This window comes from Cupressus sempervirens, chromosome 3 (genome assembly GCF_028749045.1).
Source record: "Cupressus sempervirens isolate cs-2001-9-10 chromosome 3, ASM2874904v1, whole genome shotgun sequence".
NCBI lineage: Eukaryota > Viridiplantae > Streptophyta > Pinopsida > Cupressales > Cupressaceae > Cupressus > Cupressus sempervirens.
The window spans coordinates 101,135,821-101,157,537 of NC_143120.1; positions in this window are offsets into that span (position 1 = coordinate 101,135,821).

The following is a 21,717-nucleotide window of genomic DNA, read 5'->3' on the forward strand; positions in this document are numbered from 1 at the left end:
TTGCATGTAATTGTTATTTTTTTCTATGGTGTAATCCTACCAGACTAGGAATCATTACATGAACCAGTACATCAGGTATATTGGAAAACTCATTGTCTAAATTCTTTGGCATTTTATGTCAAAGAGGTACATATTGAATATGTCATATCAAAAAAAGAATTGAAGTAGGGTTGGCAAAGATTGATTGATAAATGGAGAGATTGATAAGATGATAAGTTATCAATAAGAGGGAGAACTTCATCATAGGGAGTGAGGAAATAAGGTGCAAGAGAGAGAATCTTAGAGGGAGTTCTCATGAATGGAGAATAAAAATTAAACTAAGGATATTTTAAATCATTCTATTTTCTCTAAGATTTCTTTTCTTATGACATGTTGTTTTGACATCAATGGCAAAGAGGGAGATTGTTGAAATGAATTATTTAATTGTATGATTCTCATTGATATAACACAAATATCACTGCAAGTTGTAACAAAGCTCAAAAGACTCTAGTATTAGCCAAGTAGAAGTTCAAAGGAAGAAAAGTAATGAAGTGGAAATTGTGCTATGTTGATCACCAATAGAAATCTTGTATAAACTAAGTTAGGTCAGTTACCAAATGAGTTAAGTGTAAACCAGGTTAGGTCAGTTACCAAAGGAACTCAGTGGTAACCGAGTGACCCAGTTTAGTTGAAGCCCAGTGATAATAGAATAGTTTTGGATATTATTTTGGTTTTTGTTAGTGGACTTAGTGGATGTTAATTATTTATTTGCACGTATATTCAAACCAAATTGATATTGTATTTCATATATATGAAAGGTCAAGTTGTGGATTAAAATATGGAAGTTATGGAAGAAGATTAGATGCAAATAAAGAAGGATTTCTGATTAAGGGTAGAATATCCAAGGAGTTGCAAAGAAAATTTTGATAAAGGAGGATCCAGAGGATAAACTAGAATAGAGATCTGAATCTAAAAATCATTTTCTTCATCAATCAGGTCAATCATTGTTACTCTCTAACAATTGTAGCAATGAATAAATCTCCTAATATATTTGACTTAAGAATCATTTTGTAAATCTTATAACAAGGTGGAATTTCTAGATTGAAGTGTCTTAATACCTGTAACAAGGCCACTCCTTGTTAAAAAATTTGGTCAATTGTATGTTATCTTTGATGTTACATAAAATGTCATACATTTAGCAATTAGTGTCTATCATACTCACTAGAGAAATGAAGATAGTTTTATGTGGTTGCAAGCATTCCTATGTATGAAAATCTTAGATGATATTGTCTACCAAGTTCACTCTAGAGACAAAGGAAATTTGGAAGGTAACAAGTGTTAACCAAACTTACTCAATTACCAAAGAGAATTCACAGAAGATAGTGTCTATCGAGTTCACTTAGGGGACAAAGAGAGTTGGCATGAAAATTAGTGTTAAACAAGCTCACTTAGTTAAAGAAGGAAAACATATTTTGAGCTAGTGTCTTTTGAGCAGGGTTGGCCAATGAAGGATTTTTCAGTTTTGGCTTATTGAGTTAAATGCATTTGTTTAATAGTTTTATCTGACTAAAATGATGAATTTATTATTTATTCTAAGTTGTGTAAAATTTCAAGTCAATTAAAGTTGACCTGACATTGTATAAGATATAAATGTAAGGTCAAGTTGTATATTTGAATGTGAATGAGTATGGAAAAGAAGAATATTTAAAGGAAGAAAATTTGAAGGATAAGAAGAATATCCTTATGGAGCTACAAAGATACATTCGATCAAGAACGATCAAGTATTGAAGCCAGAATCAAGATCTGTAATGAGAAATTTGATTGCATAATAAATTAGGCCATTTCATTGTTATTTTATAGCCATTTTATTAGTGTTCCAAATATCCTAATAGAGTTGTCTTAACAACTATTTGTAAATCCTCTAAGAAGGTGACATTTCCAGATTAAATTGACTAATGACCTCTAACAAGGCCACTCCTAACATGGTGATTAAATTCTCTAATAGGGTCACACCTAACAGTGTGTTTTTTAACTTTTAATAGGGTTCGCTCCTAATAGGGCTCACTTTAGAAAAGTGAAAATTAGTAACTAGTTGCAATTGGTGGCATTTCCCCATTGGGTTTCCACGTTAAATCCTAGTGTCACTTGTAATCATGTTTTTTACTTTCATGTGTATACAACTAAGTTTAATTAAGGTTAATCATATTTAACATCTTAAAGTTCAATTATTTCGAAGAAATAATTGATTTTCAATATTTGGAAAATTACAACATCTCTTAGTGTTAACCCAGTGCCTATTGTTTGTCAAGTTATATCAGAATGCAGTTTATCATAGCTTATATTTAATTTGTGTTGACATCTAATGGATCTAGGATTTATTTTTGTGGTAACTAATTCACCCCTCCCCTCTTAGTTATTCCTCATTATTCCTCTTATATTTCCAAAAATTAGTATTAGAGCTTTTTATGCTTGCAAAGAAGCTTTCAAGGACCTAAGCTAAAGGTAAGGATGTCTTACAAAAGAGAGATTCCCAAGTTAAACAGAGATAACTTTATAATATGGTAGGAACTTATGAAGTTGCATCTAGAAACCATCAATGATTTAGGTTTGAAATATCTTGATAATAAATACAAGACTCCTACTAGAACACTATCAGTCGAGAAGATTTCTAAAAAGAAAAAACATAATACCATGATGATTCATATTGTTTCTACTCTCAACTATGTTGAATTTGATGAAGTCAAAGTTTTCTCTACTACTCATGAAATGTGGACCAAAATAAAGAATATCTATGGAGGTGATGACAATGTAAAAAGAGCCAAAGTAGAAAGTCTAAGAGGTTGGTTTGATCAAGTGAAGATGAGAGAGGATGAGAACATTGTAAAAATATATTGACCAAATAAAAGCAAATATAAGTGTAATCAAAGCCTCTGGAGGAGAAATGGATGATAAAACAAATGTAAGTTACTCAAAAACCCTTCTTCCTATCTATGCAATTAGAGTATTTGATATTCAAGAGATGAGATGTGATCCAAATAACAAGATAAATGTAGATTCTCTAGTGGCAAGATTGACAACTTTTGAATTGGATGACTATGATAATTATGTTCCTAGTTCCAAAGGTATTGAGTCAGCATTTGAAGCCAAGCTTTCACTAAAGAAGAAAAATGGATAATTAGAGGCTAAGAAATCTAAAAGTGAGGAAGAGGAAGAAAATTCTAATAGTGATATTGAAGTCATTGAAGCTCGACTTGCTAGGAAATATCCAAAAGTTAGAGGAAAATACAAAGGTAAGATTTTTCCAGTTTGGTTTTCATGTGAAGAAGTTGGTCACATTGCTTCTCAATGTCCAAATAGAGAAAAAAGAAAAGAAAAGAAAAATAGTGAGTTTAAAGGAAAGAAGGAAATCAAGAGCTACAAGGAATACAAATAAAAAGGTAACAAATCTTGTTTTATGGATAAAGATTATAATAGTAGTGATAATGTTGAAATGTTCTATATAGCTATAAAAGATGAATTAGATGATGAGTTAGATAAGATGGCACTTATTTCTCATGCGAGTAAAAATGATACATGGATTATTGATAGTGGTTGCTCTTACCATATGACTAGTGACAAAAAAAAGTTTGAACATATGGAACACTATGATGGTGGAAGTGTTAGATTTGGAAATAATGAACCTCGTTAAATAAAAGGAAATGGTTGTATTTCACTAACCAATGACCTCAAATGTGACAATGCCTACTGGGTGGAAGGACTAAAGCATGATCTATTGAGTGTGGTACAGTTGAATAACATTGGATTCAAGGTAAAATTCATGAATGGGAAGGAAAATTTGCTAGATGCAAAATGAAATCTAGTTGGATCTAGTAATTAGAAAAAAGGTAAGTTATTCTACCTAGAACTCAGTGAAAGTTCATGTTTCATTGCTCAAGTAGAAGAAATTTATTTATGGCACAAAATGATATGTCATGTGAATTTATATAATCTAATCAAAATAAGAAAAAATAAAAGGGTAAGAGGTATTCCTAGTTTGAGGAAACCTAATATGGGTCTATGCAAAAATTGTCAAATTAGAAAGATAGGAATTAATAGCTTTAGAAGCAAGAACTATCATTCAAAAGAAGCCTTAGAGCTAGTTAATACAGACTATTGTAGAACTATTGGTATAGAAAGCTATAGTGGAGGTAAGTATTTCATTTTATTTGTTGGTGACTATTCTAGAATGATGACTATACTGTATTTAAAACAATAATCTAAAGCTTTTCAAAAAATTAAATAGTATCTAGAAAGAGTAGAGAAAGAAACTGAAATGTCTAAGGTTGGATAGAGGAAGTGAATTCACCTCTAATGAATTCAATGAATTCTACATTGAGAAAGGAATCAAAATACAAGTATCAACACCTAGTAAACCTCAATAGAATGGTATAGTAGAAAGAAGGAACATATCTATTATGGATTGTACAAGAGCCTTGATGCTAGGAAAGAATGTTGCAATCAAATACTAGAAAGAAGAAATAAGCACTAAAATGCATACCTTGAATAGAGTATAGCTGAAGAAAGACTCAAATCAAATACCTTATGAACTATGGTATGACTACAAACCTAATGTAAGTTACTTAAAATTATTTGGTAGAAAATGTTATATCTTGAAGGAATCTAGGAAAGTTAAATTTGGTGTCAAAGGTAATGAAGGAATATTCCTAGGATACTCCTATAGAAGTAAAGCATATAAATGTTTGAATTTATAAACTCACAAGATCATAGAAAGTGTAGATGTAAGAACTGATGAGTTTATAGAAAAGAGTAAAGAGGAAAGCAACAAATAACTTGAGGATTAAAGAAGATTTATGTACTATAAGCCTCATACATTTCTTACTCTAATTGGAAGTTAGGAAGCTTCATCTACCAAGTCCCCAAAATCTCTAGAAGTACACGAGTTGCAACCAATACAACTTGAGTCATAGATAGATGGACCTAAGTTGTAGTCAATAGATACCAAGTTGGTGCCAGAGGAAACCAAGTCAAAAGGACTCGAGTCATAGATAGTGGGACTCATGCTTGAAGGTAATGCCAAGTTATGTGAAACAAGTTCTAAATCTAAAGTACCTATATTAGCAAGATATGTCAGAAGGCACCATGCAGCTGAGAAGATCATTAGAGACAAGTCTAATGGTACAATGACAAGAAACAAATTGATAGGTACATGTTTGCTTGCTAAACTTGAACCTAGAAATGTTGATCATGCTTTGGATAATGAAAGTTGGATTGAAGCAATAAATGAAGAAATAGAATAGATAGAAAAGAATAAAACTTGGACTCTTGTTCCTCGACCCAAGGATAAGAATGTGATTGGAACAAACTAGGTTTTTAGAAATAAGATGAATGAAGAAGGAGAAGACTCAAGAAACAAAGTAGGGGTAGTTTGAAAATGTTACTCTCAAGAGGATAGGATTGAATATGGTGAAACTTTTGCTCCTGTTGTGACATTAAAAGATTTTAGAACTCTACTAGCATATGCAGTACATAAAGTTTTTAAAGTCTATAAAATGGATGTGAAATATGCATTCCTGAATGTAATTCTTGAAGAAGAAGTTTACATAGAATAACCAAAAGCTTTTTTAGATCCTAGAAAAAGGGATATGGTTTGTCAACTATATAAAGCATTGTATGGACTCAACCAAGCTCCTAGAGCTTGGTATGAAATACTTCACAACTACTTGATAAATATTGGTTTTCAAAGAAAAAATAATAACAATAGTCTATGTATCAAAGAAGGGCCAAACAAGAAGATTTTATTGGTAGAAATCTTTGTTGATGACACATTATTTATTGGAAATGATGACCTATTGAAAGATTTTTTTGAAGAGATGAGTAAAGAATTTGAAATGTCCATGTTTAATGAGTTCAAATTATTTTTTTGATTTACAGATTCAATAGAAGAAAGATGGTATCTACATTACTCCATCTAAATATATCAAGGGGATTCTAAAGAAATTTGGAATGGAGGATTCAAAGCTTGTTGGAACAACTATGTCTATTGGACATAATCTTTTCAAAGATGATAATTTCAAGGAGGTAGATCAAATGACATACAGATAAATGATTGGTAAACTACAATATATTGCACATACTAGGCTTGACATTGCTCTTGCAATTTGTATGGTAGAAATATTTTCAGCTAATCCTAAAGAAAATCATATGATGGCAATCAAGAGAATCACAAGGTATCCAAAAGGTACTGAAGAATATGGATTATGGTACAAGAATGAAGGAAAAATAGAGTTAAAAGCCTTCATTGATGTTGATTTGGTAGGAAGCATTGATCATAGAAAGATCATTAATGGTAGGACATTTTTTCTTGGCAAAAGACTAGTGTCTCGGACAAGTAAAAAGAAGAAGTACATCTCTGAGTCAATAGTAGAGGCAGAATATGTTGCACCAACAATCAATTATTCTAATAGTGGTTGGTTCAAGCTGCTGATAGCAAGTATGAAGATGGAAATCAAGGATCCAATGGTTATCTTCTATGATAACACTAGTGAATTCAACATATCAAAGAATCTAGTGATGCATACCAATACCAAACACATTGAAATAAAATATCATTTCTTGAGAGACTTGATGCAAGACAAAGAAGTAAGCTTAGAATATGTGAATACTAAAGAATAGATTGCAAACATACTCACCAAACCATTACCTAAGGATGCATTTTTCTATGAAAGAGATAAGTTAGGGGTCATTCCCCTATCTAAAGGTCACTAAATGAAGTTTAGTGATGCTTCAACTAGAGCATAATGAAGACCAGTCAAGCTGATGCAATAATAAATGGACATGTTACATATGAATCAGTACTTAAGATATACTAGAAACTACATTGTTTATGGTCTTTGCTATAAGATGTCAAAGAGGGAGAGTTTGATGTCATAATTCTATGGAGAAAGAGGGAGATTTTAATGTCAAAAGGGGAAAACTTTATTGAATATTTTTTGAAGAAAGAAGAACTTGGTCAGAAATTTTAAGAGCTAGTATTAGAGCTTTCTATTAGAAGAAGATGTTGTAGTATATGTAGAATTTTCTAACAAAGGGAGAAGAGTGAAGTCAAAGGGAGTTCACACTAATAGAGGGAGTTCTCATGGATGAGAATCAAAATGAAAGGATATTTTCCTTACTTTATTTTTCTCTATAATTTCATTGTATTATGACATGTTTTGTTTCTATCAATTCCAAAGAGGGAGATTGTTGAAAATAATTGGTCAATCACATGTTGTCTTTAATGTTGTCTTTAGTTGGAATGTAACAATTATTAACTGAGCTCACTCGGTTACCAAAGAGAATTTGTAGAAGACACTATCTACTAAGTTTACTTGGGAGACAAAGAGATTTGGCATGAAAACTACTGTTAACTGAGATCACTTGGTTAATGAAAGAAAATTTGTTCCTAGCCAATGTCTATAGATCAGGGTCAACCAACACTAGATATTCTAGTTTTGTCTTAAATTGAGTTAAATGAATTTGTTTAATGATTTTAGTTGACTGAAAAGATATATATTATTTATTATAAGTTGTATTCATGCCAACTTGACATTTTATAGGATATAAATGTAAGGTCAAGTTGTGGATTTGAATGTGAATGAGTATGAAGAAGAAGAATGCTTAGAGGAAGAGAATTTGAAGGATAAGAAGATACATTTGATCAAGAAGGATCAAGTATTGAAGCTAGAATTGAGATCTATAATAAGAAATTTAGTGACATCAAAAATCATGTCATTTCATTGTTACTTTCTAGCCATTGTAGCATTTATCCAAATCTTTGAACAAAGTTGGCTTAATAGCTATTTGTAAATCCTCTAACAAGATGGAATTTATAGATTGAAGTGTCTAAAGAACTCTAAAATGCCACTCATAAAAAGGTGATTAAATCCTCTGATATTGTTTTCTCATAACAAGGCTAACTTTAGATAAGTGAAAATTAGTAACTAGTTGCAATTGGTGGTTTTTCCCAAATTGGGTTTCCACAGTAAATCTTGGCGTCACTTGTGTTCATGTGCTATTTACTTTCATGTGTATGCAACTAAGTTTAATTAAGTTTAGTCATAGGTTACATCTTAAAAATTAGTTATTGCCAAGAAATAATTGATTTTTTAGTACTTGTCGAGTTACAACGTCTGCTAGTGTTACTCAAGTGCCTATGTGTTTGTCAAGATATATAATAGTAGAGTTTATCAGAGTTTATATTTAAGTTGTGTTGACCTCTAAGAGATCTGGGATTTATTTTTCTAGTAACTGATTCACCCCTCCCCTCTCATTTACTCCTCTTATATTTTCAACACTCCTAATAGGGTGATTCAAATCCTTTAACAGAGTCACACCTAATATTGTATTTTGCAACCTTTAATAGGGTTGGCTTCTAACATGGTTCAGTTCAAAAGAGTGAAAAGTTTCAACTAGTTGCACATTGGTGGTTTTCTCAAATTCATTTTCCATGTTAAATCTTGGTGTCTCTTGTGTTCATATTATTTTCTTATTTCTTTATATTTATGCAACTAAGTTAATAAAAGGTTAATACACATTAATAACTCAATATTGCTTTGGTAACTGAGTTACAATAATTATCAAGTTCTAACTGAGTTATTTAAGGATTTGAGTGTATAAGAAGTTTGTATTGACATCTAAGGGATCTAGAATAATTTTTATGGTAATTGATTCATCCCTCCCCTCTTAGTTATTCCTATTATATTTCCAACAACATTGTGTAATTCATTTTTAGATTGAATGAGGAAAGAGTTTTAGATGTTTATGTTTCGAGAGATCAAATTATTTTTTGGCTCACAAGTGTATCAAATGATGAAAGGTATCTACATTAGATAATAAAAATATATCAAGAAGATACTAATGGTTTTTGGCATGGAAGACTCAAGACTACTAGGAAAACCCATGGCTACTAGACACAAACTTTCAAAAAATGATTATTTTGTTGATGTGATTCAAACATTGTATAGATCAATGATTTGAAAGTTGCAATTTGTTATTCATAGGTGACAAAATATTTCACTAGCAGTTGGGATAGTTTCTATATTTTTTGCAAATATTAAGGAAAATCACATGGTGAATATGAAAAGTATATTGAGATATCTTAAAGGAATGAAGATATCACTAAACTAGATTCATATTTTGTGATAACACAATTTCTATAAACATATCTAAAAATATTATGATACATACTAAGGCCAAGTATATTTCTATCAAGTATCATTACTTAAGAGTGTTAGCACAAGACAAAGAAGTGAGATTGGAGTATGTGAATACAAATGAACACATTGTTGGTATATTCAAAAAATTCCTTACCAAAGGATGCACATAAATACCTAAGAGGAAAATTGCGGATGATTTTCTTAAATGAGGCTATTTGAGATGGATCTCTCCATCAAATGTTTTGATTAGAAAATCTTACAAACTAATGTAGAAGTTCATACTTGAGGACCTAGCTAAAGTAGTGAAGAGATAAGAACAAGATGTTAAATTATTCATAAGAAAGATGATAGAAGAAGGACCTTGTTTAGAGAACTGACAAAAAGTTATCTACATGTTGAAGATGTATGAAATAGAGTTAATTGAAGATGTTGAAGTATCTTTGGAGATTTTTTCAAAAAGGGAGATTATATATAGTTACCATCACTAGTGAAAAAGAGGGAGAGAGTTGGATATCACACACCATAAGAAAGAGGGGGAGATTTTATTAAGAGAAAGAGGAAGAGGTGTTTCCATCAAGAAATTATGAAGAAGTTAAAAAGATGTATATCAAAGAGGGAGAGTATAGTATGATACTAAACACATAGGGAGGTGACAGAAGAAAGTCAAGTGTTTCAAATTGTATGGTAATGAAAGGTATTTCCTTCAATGTCAAAGAGGGAGATTGTTGGAAACTACAATTGCAACAATTATTATGTTGTTATTGATGTCAAACCTTATTGGTGAGATAGTTGCTACTTGATTAAAGTGTGATATGAAGATGATTGATGTAGAGGATTTGAAGATAAGAGATAACAAGAGGACCTAGTGGAAAAGTTAAGTTATGAGGAACTATAATAGGCACTTGATCAGTTGGACCTTGACAAGATAAAGTCTTGTTCAGTCATAACACTAAGTTAAGGAGTTAGTTGTGTTGAATCCTAGAAGATATGATCAATGAAGAAAAAATACATAAGCTTAATTAAGCTTCAAAGAAGAAGATTAAGGAACTTCCTAGTTCAAGTTGAGTTGTTCTAGTGTCAACCAAGAGAATAGTAGAAGCCAAGAAAATATTGTGTTGACCAAGCACCAATAAAGCCAAATTAAAAAGAAAGTTGGATCGAGTGCCAGTAAAAGGAACTATTGATCTCATATTGGTTTTGACAAGTGAGTTTCAACACAGTTAAGTCATTTACTTAGTTCATGTCAAACTAGTAATACATGCTAAGTACAACATGTAAATAATAGACTATATTGAGTTGCAATGAGTTTCTAGTTAGTCATGTGCAGAGTCACTCAAGTGTCAAGTAGATAGGCCATGATGAGTGATTCAAGTGTCAAGTAAAATTTTGATGCCGAGCAGTTCAAGTGTTGACGCAGAAGTAGAAATCCAATCTATGCCAAGCATCAAAGACTTCAAGTGCCTAGTAACACAGATTGGACATACTTGTTTGTTATGGATAAAATAATTATGTCAACCAGTTTTTCTAACTTAAACATACATCTCAATCTTTTGGAGATAAGGATGAATCTATATGTGGATTCCCTATGCAATTACATGTAGCCAATTAGAAAATAGGAAGGTTTAAGCAAAAAAATGAGTGAATCTCAACCATATATTCATACCTAGCCCTAAGCCACCAAAATATTTATAAGGAAGACAAATCCCTAAAAATTTTGTAAGAAGGAGAAACAAGGTAATAAGGGGTAAATGATCGAATTGTTCACAAAGCATTCAAGGTGACTTAGAAATGAGAATGAATTGTAGAATTAGTTAAGTGTAGAAAAGAGAATAAGAGGATACGTCATTGATACATCTGATCATAAAGGATCAAGAAAGACATTGTGAAAATTTGATCTTTAATTAGTTAATTCAATGCCAATCACAAGATTTATGCTGAGACACTTTACAAGTGATTTTAGTTAAATCTCTTAGGTAGAGTAGTCTTAACAGGCTATACAAAATCCTTTAATAAGGTGGCATTCTAATTAAATGACCTAAATTCCTTTAACCATGAACACTTCTAAAAGGGTGAAAAAATCCTCTAATAGGGTGAGACTTAATAGTCTTTGCAAGCCTTTAATAGGGAAAGCCTTTCACAAGGCAGATCATGTTCCATGGTTAAACTATTGTAACCTTAATTAGCTACACTTTTTTTCTACAGGAGTAAACATTTGTGGGTTTCATCCCCACCCCAATTTTACCTTCTCTTTTGGAGGGTTTCTAGGTAATCATATATGGTGTTAAGTGTGTGTGCTTGATTACATGTTTTAGATGCATTTACTTTACAAGTTATTCTAGTTTATATATTGAATGCATCTAATGAATAATGATCTATTGAGGCTTGAACTTTTGATTCAACCTCCCACATAGAAGCTTACCTTTCAATTTTTAATTCCAATAATTAGTATCAGAGCCAAGTTCATAGAAGAAGAAGCTTTGTAGCTTAGAGAAAAGATCTTGAAATGGAAGTCTACAAACTGGGAAAGATGATTGAGAATCAAGGAATTGAGATACGTCTCATAATGCATCAACTTGATGAGGTCAAAGAAGAGTTAAGGAAATCCTTAAGGAGAAGGAAAGGGATTTCTATTGTAGAGAATGACACATAATACAAAGATATCTTCACCACCAAGCTGTTTGCAAATGGAGGCTCTAATGAATTTGATGCAAGAATTGTAGATCTAATGGAAAAGAATGGAGTATAGGTTGAGGAAATTAGAAATCTCAAGTTAGAGCAAGAATGTCAAGCCATGATGCTATGTGAGGTAACTAAAGAAAAGAACAGAGCCATAGAAGACACGACCATGATTGAAGGTGACAAATGAACTTTAGCAAATAGATTGCAAGAGAAGTCAATAGAGCTAACTAGAATTTCCAACATGCAATTGGATACCCTAAGTGAGATGATGAATGCTCATCATGAGTTTAATTTCAAAGACATTGAGATAACTGCATTGAAGTTGTAGAATGAATAACTGAAAAATGACTTGAGAAGGGAAGGAGAAATTATTGAAAGTTTCAAGAAGCCAAATGAAGCCATCAAGTTCTTTGAAAAATTATTGAGATCCCCTAGATCCAAAAATGATGCATCAAGATTAGGCTACACAAGCATTAAAGAAGGAGAATCATCCAACATGGTTAAAGAAAGGAACAAAAAAGGTGAGGACTCCAAACCTACTTGTAATTTTTGTGGTAAGAGAGGACATACTACTATTGTATGCAAGAGCAAGAATCAACATGTCAAACCTAAGAACATGACTCATTGTCATAAGTTCAACTTGACGAAAGCGATCAGGCACATGAATGTAGAACTAGAACTATGAATGCACCATGATTTGAAGGTTACTACTACAATTGTTAGAAATATGGACATATAGTCTTTGAATGTAGATCCAAATCCATGTGGTCATCAAAAAAGTCAGCAAAGGAAATAAGCCATTGACACTTTTATAATTGGGATTACAACACAAGATAGAGCTATCATTATCATCCAGAGTATGGATATATCTTTGAGAATTACATTAGTATACACTTAAGTGGTAACTAAAATAGATGGTTAAGTCAAACTACATGTTTTAGCTATTTGAATACTAGGTCAAAGGCACCCAATTGTGAATTTGAAAAAGGAAAAGGCAAGGTAGATGTTGAACACATTAGAGGTGAGATGAACAAGACATGGAAAAAGGGAGATGGATGTAGTACATCAAATTGAGTATGCAACACTTCACCTAATAGGTCAAGTCATCACACCTCATCAAACTAAGAAAATTAAAGGCAAAAGGGATTGATACTCAAAGTCTTATATCATACATTAATTCCAAAAGAAAATAGCACTAAAAATAATGAATTATCATGAATAAAGATGCAAGATGTTGTGAAAAATTCAAGGTTAAATCTTCAAGTTTTCATGTTGTTTCCGAGTATGGAAAGTCTTTAATAGTGCCGAGTGAAATGATAATTAATCCTGGGCTCCCAGACTAAGTTATTTGATGTTGAGTTGATAATAGCTGCTAAGTGATTATCATATCAATAGATGTCAAGTGGATTAGAAATTGCATTGATGCTAAGTTTACAGCTGTACAAGCACCAAGCATTAATGCAAAGTTTTAAAGGGTATATAGTCAAATTTTCACTCATTACTAATCATTTCAAATTGAAGCAAGAGCTAGTAGACCAAAAGGAAACTCAAAAATTTATTTAAGGAATTCACAAAGATCTTAGCGACAATTTTACACCTTCTCTCAAAGATTTCCAAGGTATTTATCATAAGTCGAGCTACATAGTTTACAATTGCATAAACCCTAGTTTGTCAAATAGCATCTATTTTGAGGAATGTAGAAGGAAAAGAGGTTTTAAATGTGTAGCTAGTTAGTAACCAAGTTAAACAACCTATATTCAAATCCATGCCCAACATAGCATATAAGGAAGATCCCTCAAGCACACTTTCCATGATTCTGCCAAAAGTGATTATGATCCAAGATCAGTTTTTACAAGTGAATGTCAACACATTTAAGTCATTTACTTAGTTCATGTTGAACTAGTAATACATGTCAAGTATAACATGTAAATAACATACTTTATTGAGTTGCAATGAGTGCCAATTCACTCAAGTGCTAAGCAGATAGACCATGCCCCAGTGATTCAAGTGTCGAGGAAATCGTTGATGCCAAGTCAGAAGTAGAAATCCAATGTATGTTGAGAATTAGAGACTTCAAGTGATGAGTAACACAGATTGGACATACTTGTTTGTTGTGCCACAAATAATTATGTAAACCATTTTCTTTATGACTTAAAGATAGATCTTGATCTTTTGTAGATAAAGATAAATCTATATGTGGATTCCCTCTGCAATTACATGTAGCCAATTAGAAAATAGGAAGGTTTAAGTGACAAAATGGATGAATCTCAGCCATAGATTCATACCTAACCCTAAGCCACCAAAGTCTTTATAAAGAAGACAAAGCCCTAAAAATTTTGTAAAAAGGAGAAACAGGGTAACAAGGGGTGAATGATCAATTTTTTCATAGAGCATTTAAGGTCAATTAGTAGTGAGAGTGAATTGTAGAATTTGTTAAGTGTAGAATGAAGGATAAGAGGATACAACATTGACACATATGATCATAAAGGATCGAGAAGGACATTGTGTGTATTTGATCTTTAATTAGGCAATTCAGTACCAATCACAAGATCTATGTTGAGACATTTTAACATGTGATTTAAATTAAATCTCCTAGGTGGAGTAGTCCTAACATGTTATACAAAATCCTTTAATATGGTGGCATTAAAATTGAATGACCTAAAGTCTTTTAACCAGGCACACTTCTAATAGGGTGTTAAAATCCTCTAACAAGGTGGGACTTAATAGTCTTTGTAAGCCTTTAACAAGGTAGGCCTTTCATAGGGAAGATCATGTTCCATGGTCAAACTATTGTAATCTTAATTGGATACACTTAATTGTTGCAGGAGTAAAGATTTGTGGATGTCATTCTCTCCCCAATTTTACCTTCTCATTTGGAGGGTTTCTAGGTAATCATATTTGTTGTTAAGTGTGTGTGTTTGATTACATGTTTTAGATGCATTTACTTTACATGTTAGTTTAGTTTATATATCAAATGCATCTAATGAATGGTGGGAGTTTTATGTGATGAAGTTTAAACTTCTAATTCAAACCCCCACCACCTCCTCAAAATTTTACCTTTTCATTTGTAATTCCAATAGGATAGAGTGAGGATAGTGTAAATTGAGAAAGAAAGTTAGTGATGAGTGACTTCTCTAGTAATGACTAAGGTCAATTAACACAATTTTAGTTGACTATTAGGATTTTATAGTCTATGAAGGAATTGAGATTCCTTGCTGACATAGTTGAATTCTTGAAGTATGTAAAGTGCATTAAATATAAGGATTAATTTCATTGGAGAATTTAATGCAAGGTAAATCATGTTTGAGAATTTATATTAATGGATTCAAAGAAAAGTTTTGAAAAGAGTCTAGAATGAAAAGGAGGAAATAAAATGATGGAAGGATTTGACAAATATGACCTAAACCTAAGATAAAAAGTGGTGTTTCAGCAAAAAAAATCAAAGTTACCTATTTAAGGAGGCATAAAGGATAACCTTGTAATGTTGGAGAAATTGTTGATTTTTTTATTAGTGTACTTAAGTAGAAGGATAGACAATGATGAGTTGAGGTGAAGAGTGATTTCTTGAAGGGTTTCCAAGACAATATATGATGGAGATGATAATGGAGGTTTGTTAATGAATCATTTGTTGCACCAAATTTTGATCTCTATTTATAAACTGATTTGCATTTAACAAATCAACTTGTTGTTACTTTCTAACTATTGTATCTTTTAAAATCCTTTAATTAAGGTCAACCTAACAATCATTTGTAAATTCTTTAATCAAGGTGACATTCTAATGGAATGTTCATTAGTTCTCTAGAAAGGCCACTCCTAATAGGGTGATTAAATAATTTAATAGGGTCAAACCTAATGGTGTGAATTATAACCTTTAAGTAGGTTGACTCCTAATAGAGCCCACTTCATAAGAGCAAAAAATTGATGTCATGTTACTAGTGATTTTCCCCAAATTGGGTTTCTGCATTAAATCCTTGTGTCTTACTTTTGTGTATGTTATTTGAGATGTTTAATATTTAATGTTTTACATTCTCTAAGCCATCTATTATTCAGATAGTGGACTACAATTTTATGTTAATGTTAAGTTACTCTAGAGACCAATATACTTAATGTTTAGATCTAAGTTGTTTGAAGAGTTGAAAAGTTTGATTGGTACATCTAGACTTGAGGATAATCAATTCAGCCATGCCCCCCATCTCAGTTATTCTAAATCATTATAATAGGAGCAACTATCAAGAAGAATATCATTATCAAGGTAAGAGGCCCTCCTCATAGATTTCCTTCGATGATCCCATAAATTTTTAGATAACTGGGGGGTGAATCTATTATGTTTAGTTATCCTAAAATCCCACTCAAACTTATTAGTGCCAAAAAGACTTTATAAACATCATAATATGTCACTCAATATACTCATCAATTTCTCATTTAAATTAGTCATTTTAGCCCAAACTATTCATTCATCATTTTGTTATAACTAACTAACATTAGTAAAACTTACTTATCACCAACCATTAACTTAGATGTGACCAACATTCAGTAAAGTATAAATATCATAAAAATCAGCTTCCAACACAACAAAATTCACACATTTGAGACCATCATTTTTAACATGGAAACCTTCTAAAGTGAAAAACCACCTAAGACCAACAACCCAAAAATTTTACTCTTCTAAAGTGATCTCTTCTACGAGCCATCTTTATGAAAGGTTTACATACACATTGTTTTTTATTAAGGCTAAAAACAAGTTTTCTACAGGAGACTCAAAACCCCAAAATTTTTATATTAAAATGAAATAACTAAGTCCTAAAATTTAATAGTTCTCTAAGAATAAAATGCACCCAAAACCAAAACCAACCAAACCTAGTAAAAAACCAACACTAAAAACTTGACGACTAAAAACTAGCTACCATCTAGCTAAAACAACACGGACAAAAAGAACTAAATGACCAACACAAAGGAAATTTCCTTAGGACCTATATATTTGACCTTTTCTTTCAGCTCATACTAAATCCCTTTAATCTTCTTTGTGGCATTATTTATGTCTCCTTGGTCAATCTAAACCTTCATCTTTATCTTCTTTTTTTGTGTTGGAGTGCATCCTTTTTCCTAGTCTAACCTCTTCATCATCCTTTTTTGGTTGCTCCATATGCAATAGTTAGTTAATTTCCTTCTCATTATATGTGATATTTATAACCTTGTTCAAGTATCAACCAAAGAGTCAAGTAAACCCTTACACTTTGCAAGCACATCCTTTGTTCTCTTGTACATATGGGAAATCCTATTTCTTAGATCATCTGAAGCCTCCAGATTCTATTACTCCTCTTTCTTGTTATCCTTTTGAACACTCTTGATCTTTAATTCTTATATTTTCCCCTCTAAAGCCATACATTTAAGATTCAATAGTTTAATAGAGTGGAAGGATAATTTCTCCAAATTAGGTAATACTAAACTTACTCAGTTAATACTAAGTTTACAACTTTTTTTTGCCCATTTCTCCGTGAACACTATAGTCAATTGGTGAATATTATCTTTCTTCTTTAGCTATGCAAATAGATATAGCTTGTAATAACTTAATACATTAAAACTTTTTATGATTTTAAACTAATCAAACCAATATTACATTAGCATTGTCCAACTCCTTCAAGTACCCATTGAATACCATACTTATCAACTATGATCATAAACATACTTTATTCAAATCCTCTTCATCCATTAAGTGATATAGTACTCTACTGAGTTAACATAATGGTTAGAACTATTTAGAACAACTAAGAGTAGGGGTGAACCAATTATTCAAGGTCCAGATGTACAAATAAATTTTTTCACTTACCTTAGTGAACTCATTAAAAATTTATATATGTGCATGCATCGAAGCTTATCACTAAAACTTGCATGTTATTGTTAAATCAAATTGCATCAGTAAAAACATGAAACATAAAGATTCATCAGCACACTTGACATAATGTTTTAACATGGAAACCCAATTTGGAAAAAACCTCTAGTAACATGCTACTCCTTTTCACTCTTCTGAAGTGATGCCCTATGAATGGAAAACCCTATTAAAGTTTACAATACACATTATTAAATGGGACCCGGTTAAGGGATTTCAATCACCCTATTAAAAGTGAGCCTTGTTAGAGGACTTTAGGCCATTCACCTAGAATACCACCCTGTTAAAGGATTTTCAAATGATTTTTAAGTCAACCTTAGTCCAAAGGATTTTACTCTAAGTAGATACAATTGTTAAAGTGTAACAGTGGAGCTTTGATCTAATATAACTTACAACTTCTCATGTAGATTTTAGATCACTTGTTCATACCTCAATTTGCTTGGCTTTCATGCTTTTTAGTTTTGACAGCTTGTTCACCCTTCAAGCATATATCTCCTTATGCCTTCTTGCTGGAATGCCAATGCAGTCTCCTATTTGATCACTTGATGAAGAAGAGTCCTAGACTTCTTGTCTTCCTTATTTCCTCTATTCTTTCCTTGTCTTTCTAAAGTTCTCTATTTTCTCCTCTCTTCCCTATTTTTGGTTCATGACCAAACATTCCTATATATAGGAAATTATGATACTTTTTTATTTTCCATTGGCCATTTTAGGGTTTACAAAAATTAAGTAGGATACAATGTATCTACCTCATATCTCATCTTTATTCTAGAAAGATGTCCTAGAATCCATTTGAATTCACCGAGAAATGGTTTACCTCAAATTTTGTACCACCAGCTCATCATCCTTATCTTCCACCTGGTTCATAGACTTCAAGAAAATAAACTTGTTAGCTTAGATTTAGTGAATCTTTGACTTTTCTAATAATGTGTCAATTTAACATTATCAATCTTCTAATGCTCACCACATACTGCATTTTTTGGCATCAACTATGAGTTCACTCAACATCAATTACAATTTACTAATGCTTGACACATACTATGTTGCTTGACATTAACTATTTTACTCAACACACACTAGAATTTCCTTTTACTTAGCACCAACTAATTTTCTACTCGTACTAACTTTTCTAGGCACCTACTATCAACTTGGTCTAGATTTGCAAAGAGTCTTTGTGTAGCTTGATCTTCTAAAGTTTCTAAGTGTATCTAGCCTTTGTAATCTTAACTAGATTATCAATACATCATTTCACCATTGTCTTAACTAATCCTTGTACTTCATTACATAACGATAACTCAAAATTTCCTCTAGGTGCTATCGTTACATCTTATTGATGAAATCTTCTTCATCAATAAACTAAGTGATAGTACTTGAATCTTATAAGCAATTGTCTTACTAGAAAATAGAAGGTTTGACATCCATGACAAAACAATGATTGAAACACATTTTTTCTTTCAACAATCTCCCTCTTTCAATAATCTCTTTTAGCAATGATCTTTTCAATTAGATCTCAACGATCTCCCTCTTTGGCATTGATGGAAAACCAAACTGATCAACTAAGTCACTTGATTGGTAAAACACTTTGTTTGACCAAACTAAGTTAAAATAGTAAGACAATACCAAGAAGAAATTTTTTATCAAAATTTCTCCCTCTATCAGCAAATTCCATTAGGTTACAAAATTCTTTCTTATGACTCCCTCTAAGTTTCTTCTTGTAATTACCTCTTACTAGGTAGATTAAGAGTTCTCCATTAATTAACTCTTCTTATCTTCTTCTAATATAAGTTTTCCCTTTTGATTAGTAGAATAGCTCTTTCTCCTTCGAATGGTGTATCTGTTAATCTCAGAATGGTTTTGACAATTGAGTGTCAACACAATTATGCTATTTTCTAAGTTCATGCTGAACCAAAAATATATGCCAAGTATAATATATGTACAAGTGTTGAGTTGCAATAGGTGCCAAGTTAGGAAAGATAGTAGGTGTTGAGTCATTTAGGTGCCAAGAAAATAGACAATGCCAAGCAAGTGTATGTGCTGAGTAAACAACAGGTGCCAAGAAAGATAGAATTTCTATATGTGTCGAAAAATAGAATTATCAAGTGCCAAGTAACATAGAATCAATAGAGTTTTTGCCTTCACAAACTTGGATGTAAATCATGTTACATGATAGCTAATGGATAGATCTTGAAGCTTAGAGATAAGATCAAATCTATTGTTATTTCCTATGTAATCTTCATGCAACCAATTGAATAATTAGAATGCTAAAGAGGCAAAAAGGGTGAATCTCAGTTGTAGATTCATACCTAGCCCTAAGTCATGAAAACCTTTTAAGGATGATGAAGCCCCATAATTCAATAGTGGAATAGAGAGATGATAGAGTGAAAGAGAGAAAAGAATAGAAGGTTGAAAGAACATTCAAGGTGACTTAGTATAATAGAAGAATTTCAATATCAGTTGAGGAGAACAGAGTATCAACATTTCAAAAAGCATTACATTAGATTAGAGAGGATTAGATCAAAATGGATTGACTAGTGATCTAAAATTAGCAATTGAAGATTTTAAGTAATTAGGTCATCACATTCTACTGTACTCTCTAACAATTGTATTAGTAGAATGAAAATCCTATGGAGTTAGGTTGTTTTAATAGCCATTATATAAATCCTTTAATAGGGTGATATTCCAAGTGAATGTTTTGTAAATCATTTAGACAACTACACTTTTAACAGGGTGTTAGAGCCTTTAATGGGGCATGTCTCTCATAGGGCATATCATTGTTGATGGTCAAACATTGTAACCTTAACTAGTTACACTATTGTTGCAATGATAAGTTGTGGGTGTCATCCTCACCCCAATTTTACCTTCTCATTTTGAAGGGTTTCTAGGTGATAAAATATTGTGGCATCTATTTTCATGCATGTCTTTACTTTCATTTTATTTTGATAGGTTACATGCATGTGTTGTTTTAAGTTAAAATTTTTATTGGTTAAGGTTTGTACTTTTGATTCACCCCCCGCCGTCAAAAGTATACTTCCCACTTGTAAATTCTAACAATTAGTATCAGAGCTAAGTTCTCATAAGGAGAATCTTTACGACTTGGAGAAAATATCTATAGATGGAGGTCTACACACTTGGGAAGATTATAGACAACCATGAGATTGAAATACATCTCATTCTACATTCTATGGAAGAAGCTAGGGAGGAATTGAGAAAATCCCTAAAGAGAAGAAAAGACATTGCCTTAGCTGAGAATGATACACAATACAAGGATATTGACACCACAAAAGTATTTTCAAATGGATATTCCAAGGATTTTGATAAAGAAATTGTAGACCTAATGGAAAAGAACAGAGCTCAAGTAGAAGAGATCAAAACTCTAAAGATTGAGCAAGATTCACAAGCCACGATGTTATGTGAAGTGACTAAACAAAAGAGGATAGCCATTGAAAATAATGCCATGATGGAAGATGACAAGAGTAACCTAGCCAACAAATTAGAGGAGAATTCAATTGAGCTTGCAAGAGTTTCCAATATGCAGCTAGATACCCTAAGTCAGGCGATGAATGCCCATCATGAGTTGAATGTCAAAGACATTGAGATTACTACACTAAGGTTGTAGAATGAACAATTGAAAAATGATCTGAGGAGAGGAAAAGAAATTTCAAAGAGCTTCAACAAGCCCAATGAAGCCATCAAGTATTTTGAGCAACTATTGAAGTCTCCAAGATCCAGCAATGATACATCAAGACTAGGCTATACTAGCACTGAAGAAGGAGAATCATCCAAGACTATTGAAGAAAGAAGTGAGAAAGGTAAGAACACAAAACCCATTTGTCATTTTCATGGTAATAAAGGACATACTACTAATGTGTGTGCGAGCGAGAATGCCAATTAGCATGACAAATGTAAAAACATAGGTCACTATCAAAAGTGCATAAGCAAGGACATTAGACACATGAATGTGGACTAGAATTATCAGGACAC